At 56.4% G+C, this 13564-nt stretch overlaps 1 protein-coding gene across 1 annotated transcript in view; it reads right to left on the reverse strand.

Annotated features, from left to right (window-relative positions):
* The window catches only part of PPARA (peroxisome proliferator activated receptor alpha), a 99775-nt gene that overhangs the window by 58629 nt on the left and 27582 nt on the right, over positions 1–13564 (reverse strand). The window lies entirely within an intron of this gene.

Genomic DNA, 13564 nt, shown 5'->3' on the forward strand with positions numbered 1-13564 from the left:
CGCGCGGGCGGCTCGCGCGGGTGGCCGCCGGAAGCCCCGCCCCTCCCCGGGCCCCTGGCCTGGCCCCGGGCGGGACACACCCCCCTGGCGGCGGCGCCCGATTGGCTGCCCGCGGGGCCGGGGGCGGGGCCGCGGCCTCGGAGGCTCCCACCTCGTGCCCGGCTCCTGCTGCACCGGGGGGGAAACTGAGGCCGGAGAGGCGGAGGGACTGCGGAGGTCACCGGGCGGGCGGGTAGAGAGCCACGGCGGGACAGCGCGTGCAGCTGGGCGTCGGCGCGCGTCCAGCCCCGTGCACCGGGAGGGGCTGCAGTCGGGGCGGGGGCGGGCGCGAGGCCGCGGGACCCTGGAGGTTCCCGCCCGGCGCCCAGGCCACGCAGGCAAGGCCCCTCCTCCCTGGGGAGCCCTGCTCGGCTGGCCTACGGCGAGCTGGTCTAGACCCGGGCCGAGGTGCGAGTGCCCTCGTAGTCGCGGGGTGCGCGGGGTGGGGGGCGGTCGGGGCAGAACCAGTCCCAAGCACCCCAGCATCCAAAAGAAGGAGAAAGAGAACACTAGCTGAGAGGACGCGTCAACAGGTGGCCGAGGTGCCCGGGCGGGCGCCGCGGGCGGGGACCCAGAAGGGTGAAGGGCAGCGGGGACAGCGTGGGCACCCGCTGCCAACTCCGACCACCCGCCCCACACCCACACCCCTACCCCGGCTGCAGGCGAGCCATGCCCCCTCCCGCCGTGCGTCAGGGGTGAGGGGCTGACTTTGTGCCCGGCCAAGGCTCTGGGCCTCTGCCAGCGCAGGGGGAGGTCGCGGCCCAGCAGCCAATGACAAGGAGGAGGGGAGAGAGCTGCAAAGCTGCTCTGTTTGCGCGGCGACGCACGGAATGCACAAAGCCCCCGGTGCCGGCGCATCGGGACACCCCTCCCTTGGGAACGAAATGTGTGCTATGCCAGCCTTCCTCCCTGCCCTCCCGCTGCTCCTGCCACTGTTCTATTTGTAGCGGCGAGCGCCCAGGAGGACCTGCTCAGGGCAGGAAACGCAGCTCCAAACAAATCCCCTTACTACGCAGAGACTCTGGAGCCCAGGCCGTACCTGGCCCTTTCACCCTTGTGGATTGGCGCCTACCTGTGGTGAACTTTGCCCTTCCCTGCAGACACCCACAGAACCTTCCCACTCGCACAGGACAAGCCCAACTTTTATTGCACATCCTAGCAATAACCAATATTTGGATTATGCTCCAGTTTTCAAGGTGATCCATGCACATTATATGCTGGATTATGGCACAGGCTGGGCAGGCTGAACAGCACGCCTTACTCCCGCAGCTAGGATCCATATACCGTGCTGGGCGTCGGGATAGAGTGGCGGAGGAGGTACCGAGCTCACGTCAAAGATGTCATCTGACATACTCCAGACCCCGGGCTGTGAACAACCAGGAGTCCAAATGCAGGGCTGTTGGCTTCTTTTCCTGCATGCGCGGTGATGGTCTGCCATAAACCCAGTTCAACCAGGCGGTTGGAAAGACCCGGTAAAAATTGTCTCAAATGAGGACAGAGGAAGCTGAATAGGGTTCAACAGAGTAGTGTAGACACTTAGCAGACAGAGAGAAATGATATTCTTGGATTCTTGGGGCTCTCGAGATTTTAGGGAGAGAAAATTTGTTTTTCATGCATGTGTCCGAAGTTGTCACTTTTGAACAAATGCTTTCAGCCCGCCATACCTTCCCACCCCCGTCCAGGTAGAGAGGAGAAGGATGCTCGGGACACCTGGGAGTATCCATGAGAGCACCATGCATGCTGCCCTTGGGTGGGGGCGCGTGGGTTCCTGTTTGCCGTGAAGAACCTGTCACACACCCAGCATAGGAGAAACTGTCACAAAGAACACCCGTGCCCACCCCAGCTCCTGGGAAGTCTCTCCCTCGCTCTCTCCTTACCTGCAGCGTTGATGGAACGTGGGCAATGCCACAGAACAGAGACAGCCTCCTGTGCGGGGCTGAGCAGGATCTATAACGTCGGGGACAAACTAATGCTCTTGACAATGTGTCTGACCACCCGGATCATTCTGGAGCCTTAATAAATACTAGGAGCCTTTGGGAGTACGTGTATCTTAGTCCATAGCTTCCATCTATTTGGGGCTGATGCTGTTTCAGAGTTTCTAACCACGTTTTCTAATCTTGAAGATGTTCAGAGACATGATTATTATGGTGCCCACGTTACGATCGGGAAACCGAGGCACAGAGAGGCCGCTTGCGGCACCAGGTCACAGAGGCCCGTTGCAGAGCCCAGGCTAGGAGGGGGGTCTGTGGCACTCACATGTGCTGAGCCGCTCCTGGATGCACCAACTCGCCCAGTCTCACCGGAGCTACCGAGGCTCTGCCCTCGGCCTCTGGGGGAGAATCGAGATGCTGGGATGTTCAGAGAGGAGGGGGTAGCTGGAGGGTCTCCTGCCACTAGACACTAGGCTGTGGGTTAGACAATGAACTTGTAAGAAGGTGATGTCTGCCATCTGTGTTCAGAAAGAAGGTGAGACCTGACCACCGGCCCGAGCCCTGCGGGGGAGGGAGCAGGTCCCACAGGGCTGGGGGGCCAGGCCAGAGTCTGTCTGTTTGCCCCCCAGCTTAGGTAAGCCATTTTCCAGGAACCAAAGCCTCTACAGGTCACTTGTTTGCCCTTTGCTGATCTGCAAAGCCTCTGATGAGATGGATTTTGTGCTCCCAGGGTGTCATCAGCCAGGGCAGTGGCCTCTGATCTCCTGGAAGCCTGCCCTCAGGTCAGGTGGTGGAAATCGATGGGGGCAGGGAGTACAGGCTGAGCAACGGAGAGGTGGCTGTTGGCAAAGATGGAGCTGCCCTGTGGCCCATGGCTGGCCCTCGGTGGGGGCCGACGAAGGGCATGTGCGTGGCTGCCATCCTAGCAACGACAGCAGAACCTCATGGGCCCAGATAACAAAGTCTTGTCACATTAGGGCATGGAGCTCACAACAGTCCTGCAAGGCAGCTGGGTTCATCCCCATTTTACAGATGAGGAAACCGAGGGCCAGAAATGACATCATTCGGCTGAGATGTCCAAGAGGGAGCAAGAACCAGGCTGTCAGAGTCCAGATCCATTTTGCCACCTGCACGAGCCCCAGGGTAACCCCAGAGGTCTGGTCCAGAAGCCGGTGCTCCCCTGGCCTGCTACCCCGGTGGTGTCTGGCAGGCACAGGCATACCGTGTCAAGGATCAGTCTTGGCCCCGGCACTGTGGGTTGGCAGCAGCACGTGCAGAAGCCGTGGCAGGAGCGAGGGGCCGAGTTCAAGGGGAGAGGTTGGAAATGGTGCAAGGTGGGCAGAGGTGGCCGAGTGGGGAATTAGGCTTGATTCCATCAGATTGGTAAAAAATAAGTAATGATGCATGCTAACCGATTGTTATTACTGAAGCAGAGGTGGTGGTGGTGGTGGGTAAAGCTAGTCACTCACATGAGGCCTGCAGGTTCTGGAACCTTCTGTAGGCCCAGCCACTGCTGCTGTCCTAGACATTCTACCTCTTTGATAATTAACCTGAGATAACCAACCATGCTTGAGAAGCCCACGACAGCCCACCTGTAGCAAGGCTGGCCCTCTCCTCCCTTTCCAAGAGTAAGATATCCTTCCCACTGGTACGCACTATTCCATCCCCTGGAGGTTTAAGCTCCTTAGGACAGGGGCTGCATCACTGACGTCTTTTGTCCAGTTTAGGGCACGGGCTTGGAGCTTCAGGACCCATGTGACCCAGTAGGTGAGAGCCTCACCGTAAAGCATGATGTAGAGATGCATTTGGTCGATAAGGATAGTCCACTCTGCTGGAGATGGGGTTCGCAATTATCTGACCCAGGTAGGGATCCCAACTGTGAACTGTACTCTCGCTGGGAGGCACAGTGCCGGGGCCAAGAACATGCAAGAACAGCATGTTCACCCACAAATGCATAGTAAATACAGATATATAGGCCCATCACTGCCTCTGCCTGGGACACCCCCAGTTTCCCTCATGAAACTAGTAGACAGAACTTGGGATTAGGAATCAAGCAGACGTAGAGTCAAAACCTGGCTCTACCTTTGACTCATACTATAGAACCTTGGACAAATGACCTTTTGACTGAACTTCCTCATCTATAAAATGGGGCAGTGGTGCTTATCTCCATGGGCCCTGGGGAGAGAATTAGCAGGGAGCATGTAGGAAGTGCAGGGACAGGACCTGATAGGTAGGTCATAGTCGAGATTTGGTGACCACCTGCCCGAGGGCTCTGCCAAGGGTCACCTCCTCTAGGAAGCCTGCTTGGCATCCATCCCACCGGCAAAGCTGCCCTGCTCCTTGGGTTGCCACCATCTCCCATGTAGCTTTTTGTCTAGTTGAGCACTGTCTTGAAATGTGTTTCTCCCCTGCCTGCCTCAGCACTCAGGTGAGCCGGCGTCCATTGAGGCCTCAAACCTCTCTGACACCAGGCAAAGTGCTTATTTGTTGCTCACTCATGCAACCCTCAGGTCTACCCTGGCTTCTGCCTTTTACGGATGAGTCCTTCCAGCTCATCGAGGCAGCATGAACTTGAGCCCGAGTAGTCTGCAGGCCCTCGGCCCTGGCTGTGAGCCTCCGGAGAGAGCTCCTTGGAGCAGGGCCGGCCTCCCCCAGCTAGTCATTCCCGGGTTCCCAGCACAGGAGCCAGAACCCACGAGGCTCCCGAAATGTGCAAGGGATTGGCCAGGACGTTCTATCGGCACCTCTAGGCCCTGGCTTTCACTAAAATGAGGGAGTGGACTGTGGTCCCCAGTCCTCTGCAGGGACAGGCCATGTGTGCCAAATGTCCCCGGTCTATAGCAAGTTGGGGAAGAGAAGCAAGGACCTTGTGTTTCCTGTAAAGCATCAACTAGTCAATTTGAAGAAACATCCTTTTTCTCCCTGAGAGTATGTCCTTTACCTTCTTGGGTTATTATTGAAAATGCCTTTTCTTAATAAAAATGTCTTAGGTGAGGGGCGCCTGGGTGGCTCATACAGTTAAGCGACTGCCTTCGGCTCAGGTCATGATCCCAGGGTCCTGGGATCGAGTCCCGCATCGGGCTCCCTACTCGGCAGGGAGGCTGCTTCTCCCTCTGCCTCTGCCTGACGCTCCCCCTGCTTGTACACTCTCTCTCTGTGTCAAAAATAAATAAAATCTTAAAAAAAAAATGTCTTAGGTGAAGTGCTGATAATGGTTGATAGGGACTGGTGTGTTTTGCCTCGGCGGCCCCCAGGTCCGTCCCCAAAGCTGTTGAACATGTTGTTGGTTTGGAAAGCCCAAAGTCCGGGACCTCCTGGCCCCCACGAGCTCTGTTTACTGATAAACACACAGCACGTTACGAAGGCCTCCTGACATTTTTCCAGTCTTTTTGTACCCGGCTAGCTCTCTCCTCCAGATTTACTTGTGATATTTATTTGCAAGTCAACATTCCGGTTTGTGTTGAGACTTGCAGCATGGAATATACAATCCTCTGCCAGGGCCCGATTTTGATCTTTGACAAATCGACTGAGCAGGGTGTGGGCGGCTGCCTTGGGAGCCTGCAGGAGTTACACCCACATGGGGGCCGGCTCCCATGCCATCGGGGGTGGGGGAGCCCAGCCTGGTGGGCGGGGGGAGTTCCCTCTGCCCGGGAGCCTGGGGGACGCAGGGGAAGGAGATGGCTGGGGGCAGAAAGAGAGCTGAATTCCACGCGTATGTGAAGGCAGTCACTGGAACGATCCCTAGAAGGGGATGGTGGCGTGGGGCAGGGCACCAGACAGGCAGCCGGGCAGGCGGCCTCCTTAGATGGCTGGTGGGAAAGACAGACCAGGAGGTGGGGACTGTAAACCCATCGCTTCTTTTCTCCAGGTGGAAGGAAGTGTTAGTGCTGAGTTTAATTTTACAACCACCCTCCCCAACCTGGAAAACACACTTTAGTGATGGCTAGGTAGGTGCCGAGGACTGAGCTGGTCCTTCCCAAACGTGACGCCTGTTTTACCAGCTAGCGACCTTGGCGCGGATCTCCTTCTCCAACTCCTGCGGAGTTGCCAGAAAGTTCCCCCACGCCTCCTTGTTCCCAAGTCCCTGGTACGTGGCCTTCCGGCCTCTAGCCTCACATGAGGGGGAATCTCCCATTAGAAACCTGGTATCTTGACTTCTGTCCTCACATGCCCCTCCCCGTCAAGGTCAAGGCCCAAACTCTCCAGATTGGCAAAGGGCCGCAGGGCAAAAGTGGCTGACCCACCCAAGGTTGGCCTGGAGGTTCTCCACTATTTTGGCCACTTGCAGAGGTTTTTATCATGATTTGTAAGGGTTTTTTTTTAAATAAAAGACGTTTTACTTATTTCTAGAGAGAGAGAGAGCTTCTCCTAATAACCTAGTCTGAGCTTAGCAGACACAGAAGCTTAAATTGTTACTTCAGTCTTCGGTGATCCTGGTCTGTCTTCTGGTTCCCACGTTAAGCACGGGGACTTGGCTGTCCCTGATGCTGCTGTGTCCCCACCTTGTCTGGTACAGGGGCAGTGGTCCCTCACTAAGCAGGGATTTTGAGCGTGTCCCTTAAGAGCGGTGCTGGTCCAGAGCAAAGCGGCTCGCTGCTGCTCTTCCGGGGCAGAGGGTCAGGTGCCTGTCTCCCTCCCTGCTTGGCCGCCTAGAGAGGTCGGGGATGACGTGCCCGCCGTGTGCACAGAGCACTTTGCACTCAGCACTGCTCAGCCTCAAGTAGGCAGCTTGCCTCCCCTGCTCCCGGTTGTGGAAACTGAGGTTGGAGGGGCTGAGCCATCGCCCCGAGACGCAAACCCGGGAGCCCCAGGCCCCGTCCGGGTGCCCAAAGGGCCGGCTCACATGTCCTTGTTTTTTCCACTGTGCCCCCCACTCCCCTCCTGGGCACCGTGACCTTGGACAGCCACGACCGCCCTGCTTCCCTTCTCGACTGTAAACTGAGAGGCTGGGCTGGCTGATCTCAAACGTGCCCTGCCAGCCGGGGACTCTGAGTTGTGCTTGGGGGCGTGACTGGGACATATCCCAGGAGCCAGCTGCCAGAGCCCACGAGGGAGGCATTTTTTCCTGCCTCGCTGGGGGAAAGCAGACACATGACTCTCTGGGCTGAGCACTTGCGGTGAATTATGCTCAGCGGGGCTCGTGCTCTGGGCTTTGGGAATGTGTTCAGGACCAGTCTCCAGGCCTGGTAGCAGCAGAGCTCAGGGCCTGGGGGGAGCCAGCTCCCTTTCTCAGCCGGAACGTCCCAGGCCGAGGCAGAAAGCTGCCCACCTCTGCCTTCTGCAAACAGGGAGTAGAAGGGTGGCTCTGCGTCCTGTCCCCACCACTTCCCAGGGAGGGGACACTCACTGTGGCCTCCCACCCTCCAGCTTGCTTCCAGTGGCTCTCCCAGTCACTTGCTGCTTTGGTCTAAAAGTGGGCTCTGGCTTCTTGTTGGCACCAGCGAGGTGATAGATCTTGCATCAGATGAAGAGGTTACGGATGGGGCACTCTTTGGCAGACGGACAGAACAGCGGGCACCAGGGCCTGGCTGCCTCATGTGTCCTCACTCATGCACCACGATGTTAGGGAACCAGGCGCCCCGTTCCCACCCACACCTGGGCCTCCTTGCCCAGTCGCTTCTGACCCCTTTGGAAGGGAACCTGAGAGGTCGGCCGGTGGCGGGGCAGGGAGGGAGAGGCTCTTGGCAGGACCTGAGGTCCAACTGGAACTTTCTGGACTGAGGGAAAGGGCAGGACCCCATGGGATCCTCACTGGGCCCTCGGGGCCGGGCACAGGCTCTGAAAGGAAGACTCAAACAGCCGGGTGGGTGACACAGGGCTCACCGCGAGAAGCTCCCTGTCCCCATCACCCTTTTTTCAGGGCAGTAAAGTTGTGCTGAGAGTCTGAGCTCCAGTCCCGGCTCTGCAGGGGGAGTCTGGCTCATCCCCTCAGCCCTCAGCTCCTCGGTTTCCTTGTGGGGGGTACTGAAGCTGCCCCGGATGGTCACTGACAGAGTCAGAGGTAATGAAGATCTACTAGGCCCAGTCAAGAGGCTGCTGGGCCCTGACCCCTCCCCCACCGGCCCGCAGAGTCTTTTCACACGGGACCTCCAGTCTCACTTCCCTTATCCACCAGCCACCAGGCTCCGTCCCACCCTCTCCCCACCCCCCTGGGGTCGGCCAGGGTCACACCCCCATCTCTCTGTCAGCCTCTCCACTTGCAATCTGATGTGTCACACTAGCTTTCCCTCGTGCGGGATACCGCCTCTTCCGGGAAGTCCTCCCTGATCTCCTCTATCCGGGCACTGTTCCTCTTCCATGCTCCATCAGCCCCAGCACCTCTGCTGATCCTCCTGGGTCATACGTGTCTGTTTACTAGTCCATCTCCACCAGACTGGAAGCTTCCTGGGAATTAGGATCTTTTCTGAGGTTATAAATACAAATAACAACAGAAATCATGGCATTAAAAAATTACCCTTTCTTGGGTACGTTACCTCCTACATGTTCGGATTTAACAATGCCAGCTATTTTGTGCATAAAGCTCTCTAGTGATTGTGTTTATTCATACCGCAATATTATTTTATAGTAAAATATATCACATATGTGCTCTGTAATTTTGCTTGTTTTTATTATGATACATATGTTACTGACTATGTTTGAATATACTTAATTTATTTTTTACATGTAATTTTTTTGTTGTGGCGGTAAAATAAACATAACGTCAAATTTCCCATTTCTTTTTTTTTTAAAGATTTTATTTATTTATTTGACAGAGAGAGACATAGCGAGAGCAGGAACACAAGCAGGGGGAGTGGGAGAGGAAGAAGCAGGCTTCCCGCAGAGCAGGGAGCCCGACGTGGGACTCGATCCCAGGACGCTGGGATCATGACCCGAGCCGAAGGCAGACGCTTAACCGACTGAGCCACCCAGGTGCCCTAAATTTCCCATTTCTAAGTGTATGCTGTGAGACCATTACCATGTTCTGTCTCCTTTGCTCTTGCCCAGCAGAAACTCTGTACCCCTGAACACCAACCCCCCACTTCCCCTTCAGGATTTTCAGTTGCTATAAGAGATTTTGGAACATTTAGTGGAATCAGAATGAGATCTGTAGTCTAGGGTCCCCTTGGTGTTAACTTCCATCAAGTGGTGGTTGTGAAGGATGGCCGTTCTCAAAGATGTTGGTTTCATGACTCCTTTCTACTCTTAAAAGCTATTGAGAACCCCAATATATTTTGCTCATGTGGGCTATAGTTGTTGATATCTCCAGTATTAGAATTAAAATTGAAAAAAAGCTTTAAATGTTTATGAATTCATATAAAAATAAGAAGCCCTGTATTTGGGAACGTATACAACACTTTTACAAAGTGATTATATTTTTCAAAGCCTCCTCCAATTTTTTAAAACATTTTTGCAAGGCTCTTGAACGTCTGGTTTAATGGCAGGTGGCTGGCTCCTCGTCTCCTTCTGCATCTGCATCTGATCTACTACAAACGTGTGTGAAGAAAACCCAGCCTCCCTCAGGGAGGGGGAGAGAGAAAGCATTTAATAGTGGTTTCAGGTAATCGTGAGTATTCTTTGACATTGCACCAAAATTCTGCAAATGAGTGTTTCTTTTCTTTTTTTAATATAACAGCTTTAGGACAGTATATTCACATGCCATAAAATTCATGCTCTTAAATTCTAGGGTTTTTAGAGTCTTCATAGAGTTGCAGCCCTCACCACCTCCTATTCCTTCCTGGGGGCTGGAGGGGTGGTGTTTGAAGGGAGTGTGCTCAGACCTGGGTAAAATTGGATCCCCCTCCCCACCTGATAGGGAGACACCATGGAAGGGGAGATGCCAGGCAGGCAGGGGTCCCGTTAGGAAAATCCTCAAGCCCCGCAGACAGGTGGATGCTGAGAGGCCTCTCCCCCTTCCCCTCCTCCTGAGGGCTCACGGGAGGAGGAGCTTGGGTAAGAAAGCCTAGTCCCACTGACTGCCCAACACGGTAGTGCTCATTTTGTATCCACGGAGATGGGGGGACAAAGCCCCTGGAGAAACACGGAAAGGAGGTCAAGAACCCAGTAATTGTATGAGTGTCCTATGGCTGCAGTAACAAATGACCACACTTTGTGGCTAAAAACAACCCAGACTTAATGTTTCAGTGCTGAGGTCAGAGTCTGATGTGGGTCTCGTGGGGTTGGCAGGGCTGAGCTCCCTTTGGAGTGTCCTGACCTTCTCCAGCTTCTAGAAGCTGCCTGCATTCCTGGGCTCATGGCCCCTTCCACCACCTCCCAAGCCAGCAGCCTGACACCATCCAGCCTCTGACTCTGGCCCCCTTCTTCCTCTCATGACCCTTGCAATGACATTGGACACCGTGAGGAAATCCACCATCCTATCCCCATCTCAAGATTTTTGACTTAATCACATCTGCGACGTTCCTTTTGCCACACAAAGCAACTCCTTCACGTTCTGGGTATCAGGACGTGGACATCTTGGGTGGGGGGCTTGTTTTGTGTCATCATAGTGGTCAAGATCACGGCCACGGGAGTAGACTGCCTCTGCCATTTGTGGGGCCATGGGCCAATCATGTCACCTCTCCATGCCTCAGTCTGCCCATCTCTAAAGAGGGGATAATGATAGTGCTGCCTCGTCAGGCTGTTGGAAGGGTCAATGAGGTGACATCCGAAAGCTCCTCAGGGTGGGGCCGGGCATTTGAGAAGTGCTGGGGGGAGGCTTACATCTGTGAGGTCCTCCCGATTCCCAGGGGGTGAGGCTTTCCTGGCCACGGGCCTGGGGGCAGGCCCTTCACAGGCCCTTCGCAGCCCAGCAACCCTGACAAGTCACCAGGCAGCCTCACACCACCCTGCCTGGGGCTGCTTTGCTGTGGCTCCTTCTGGTCCATATGCTGCCCCGGAGGGGAGGCCAGTCTGTACCCCAGAACCCCTGCACCCAGTCTGCCGGGAGGAACTTCCCGGCACCCTGCCAGGCTCCTGCAACACCAGGCTCCAGGGAGATGTCCTGGGTCAACACCCCCTGCCCCTTTATGTAGGCGAGGAGACGGAGGCGCAGAGGGGGACCAGCCAGCTGGGTGGCCTCGCAGCTGCTGGGGCCCCGCCTCCTGGCTCACTGCTCACTGTTGCCACGATACCTCCTGGCCAATGCTGGGTGATGTGGGTCGTGGCAATGTCTCTGGAACCTCCTGTGCAGCTGAGGAGGGTGTGAGTGGGCAGGACACCCTCCACCTGTCCATCACCCCTTCTGGAGCCCAGTGTGTGCTGCACGCACAGAGGGCGCCCAGGTGCAGCCCGGCGGTGGGGGATAGGAGGGCAGGAAGGTGGGGCTCGCCCACCACGCTACCACAGGGCTTTGCCTGGGATATCACCGCTTTACAGGAAAGAGACTTGAGTTTTCTTCAGGGTCATGTCCTCCCACATCCTGGGAAGTCAGAGATGCTGAATGTGCACTTGGTGGATAGTGAGTCATCCACTGGTCGACTGGTGGACTAGAGATAGAATCAGAATTTCGTCTCCCCACCGGCGTCTCAAGGCCTCCATTTGTCTCTGTCAACATAGAATGGAAGGGATGTTTCTTTCTTTTTTTATTTTTTTTTTAAAGATTTTATTTATTTATTTGAGAGAGTGCGTGCACAGAAGGAGAATGAGAGGGAGAAGCAGACTCCCTGCTGAGCAGAGAGCCCGACACAAGGCTCGATCCCAGGACCTGGAGATCATGACCTGAGCCAATGGCAGACGCCCAACCGCCTGAGCCACCCAGCGCCCCAGGGTGTTTATTTCAAAACAATAACAAGAACATTGGCTTCAGCAGGCCACGTGACCTTGAGCCACCTCTCCCCGACTGCCGGGCTGGGCACAGTGAGCCCCAGCTGCGGGAGGGAGATGCCCTTGGAAACCAGGCACTGCACCTGCGTGAGCTCATCCTGCTGGGGTGAGCTGGGAGCTCCCCAAAAGCCCGGCTCTACTGCTTCCTCCAGCAGAGGAAAAAGAAGAGTGGGAGGGCTATGTGACTCGGCATATGGGACAGGCCCCTGGGAGAGCAGGGAGCAGAGACCATACAGCCTCCCCGCTCAGGGCTCCGCCCGCCACCGTGGGTCTGTGCGTATGTGTGCGTGTGTGTGTGTGCATGCTTGTGACCGTGCACATATGTGTGCGTGTGCGTGCCGCCTGGCTGACTAGGTGTGGCGCACTTCTGAGTGCAAACATGCGTGTATGCGAGCGCGTGTGTGTGCTCGCGCGTGTGCATCAGCATGCACGAAAGCCTCTACGCGTGAGCGCATGCGTGTGCACGTGTGTGCTTCTGCGTGTGCATCTGCACATATCCGTGTGTGGAGCGCATTCACGTCTGCGTGTGTGAGCCCGTTTGTGCGTGTTCATGTCTGTGTGTGCACACATGTGAGTCTTCACGTCCTCTCTCGGGCAGCGCCGTGGAGAGTCGAGGTAGTGGTGGAGGTGGAGGCAAATGCAGGCCTGGGGAGAACTGCTGGCTCGGGCCAGGGCCTGCCCTCCGCTCAGCCATGGTCTGCTCAGATCAGAAGACCTTGGGTGCAAAGCCAAGGTCAGCAGGGCAGGAGGCTTCTCAGGACGAGGCTGCCAGCACCTTTGACCATCTCTGTTGCTCATTTCCCAACTTCTCCCCCTTGAGGGCATCTCGCCTGTGTTTCTTGGTTTCTAGCCCATTCTAAGAGCCTGCTGCCATGCTGTCCTTGGGGGAGCTCCATCTTCCAGTTTCCCAGGTAAGTGTCCCCACCCCAGCGAGGGTGCCTGTTCCAGGCCAGCCTCTGAGGGATGCCCTCCCCTGGTGACCCGCCTCCCCGCTTGGCCACCGAGCTCACAGCTGGCGCCCTTTCCCCACCCCCCGGCTCCGGGGGGCTCCTTTTTAAGGCTCCCCCATAATGCGAACAGAACAGCCACGAGTCTCTCTATCATTTGCTTCCCCGGAAACAAAGCCAGAATTGTAAGTGCTTGTGGGAAAGGGCAACAGTTTGTGCGGCACAAAGAATTTATTTTTTTCCTTCCCTGATCTGAGCCCTATCACCAGGCCCATGGCTGCTGGGAATTCGGAAGCTCCTTCTGGGAGAAGGCTGGGGCAGGTGGTGTGGGTGGCCAGCCGGCCAGCGCTGGTCACCGTCCCCTGCTGTCCCCACTGTGCCTCTGTCCTGCGATGCCCCAGTCCTCCCACAGGCGTGCCTGGGACACACTTGGCTTCTCCTTCCTCACTCCGGACACCGGCCTCTCCGGACCTCCTTCTCCAGGCTCCTCGCTGGGTCCTGGGCCTCCGCTCTGGCCTTCAACACCGGCCCCTGTTGCTCCAGCTGAATCTGGTCGTCTTCTCCATCTTGGAGGAGATCCAGGTTCATGCCCAGATTGCAAGAATTTGAGAATTCTCACAGCTTTCTCCGGGAGGAGGTCACCGAGAAGAAGTGTCCGCCGGTTGACTCTCCAGGTGGCTGTGGGCGATGGGAGGCTCCTGACCCCTCCTGTGCCCTTGGAATGTACACTCTGTTCCCACAGTGGGAGCTGTTTTTAAAGACACAGGCTTGAGGGGCACCTGGGTGGCTCAGTAGGTTGAGCGTCTGCCTTCGGCTCAGGTCATGACCTCAGGGTCCTGGGATCGAGTC

This window comes from Neomonachus schauinslandi, chromosome 5 (genome assembly GCF_002201575.2).
Source record: "Neomonachus schauinslandi chromosome 5, ASM220157v2, whole genome shotgun sequence".
NCBI classification, from domain to species: domain Eukaryota; kingdom Metazoa; phylum Chordata; class Mammalia; order Carnivora; family Phocidae; genus Neomonachus; species Neomonachus schauinslandi.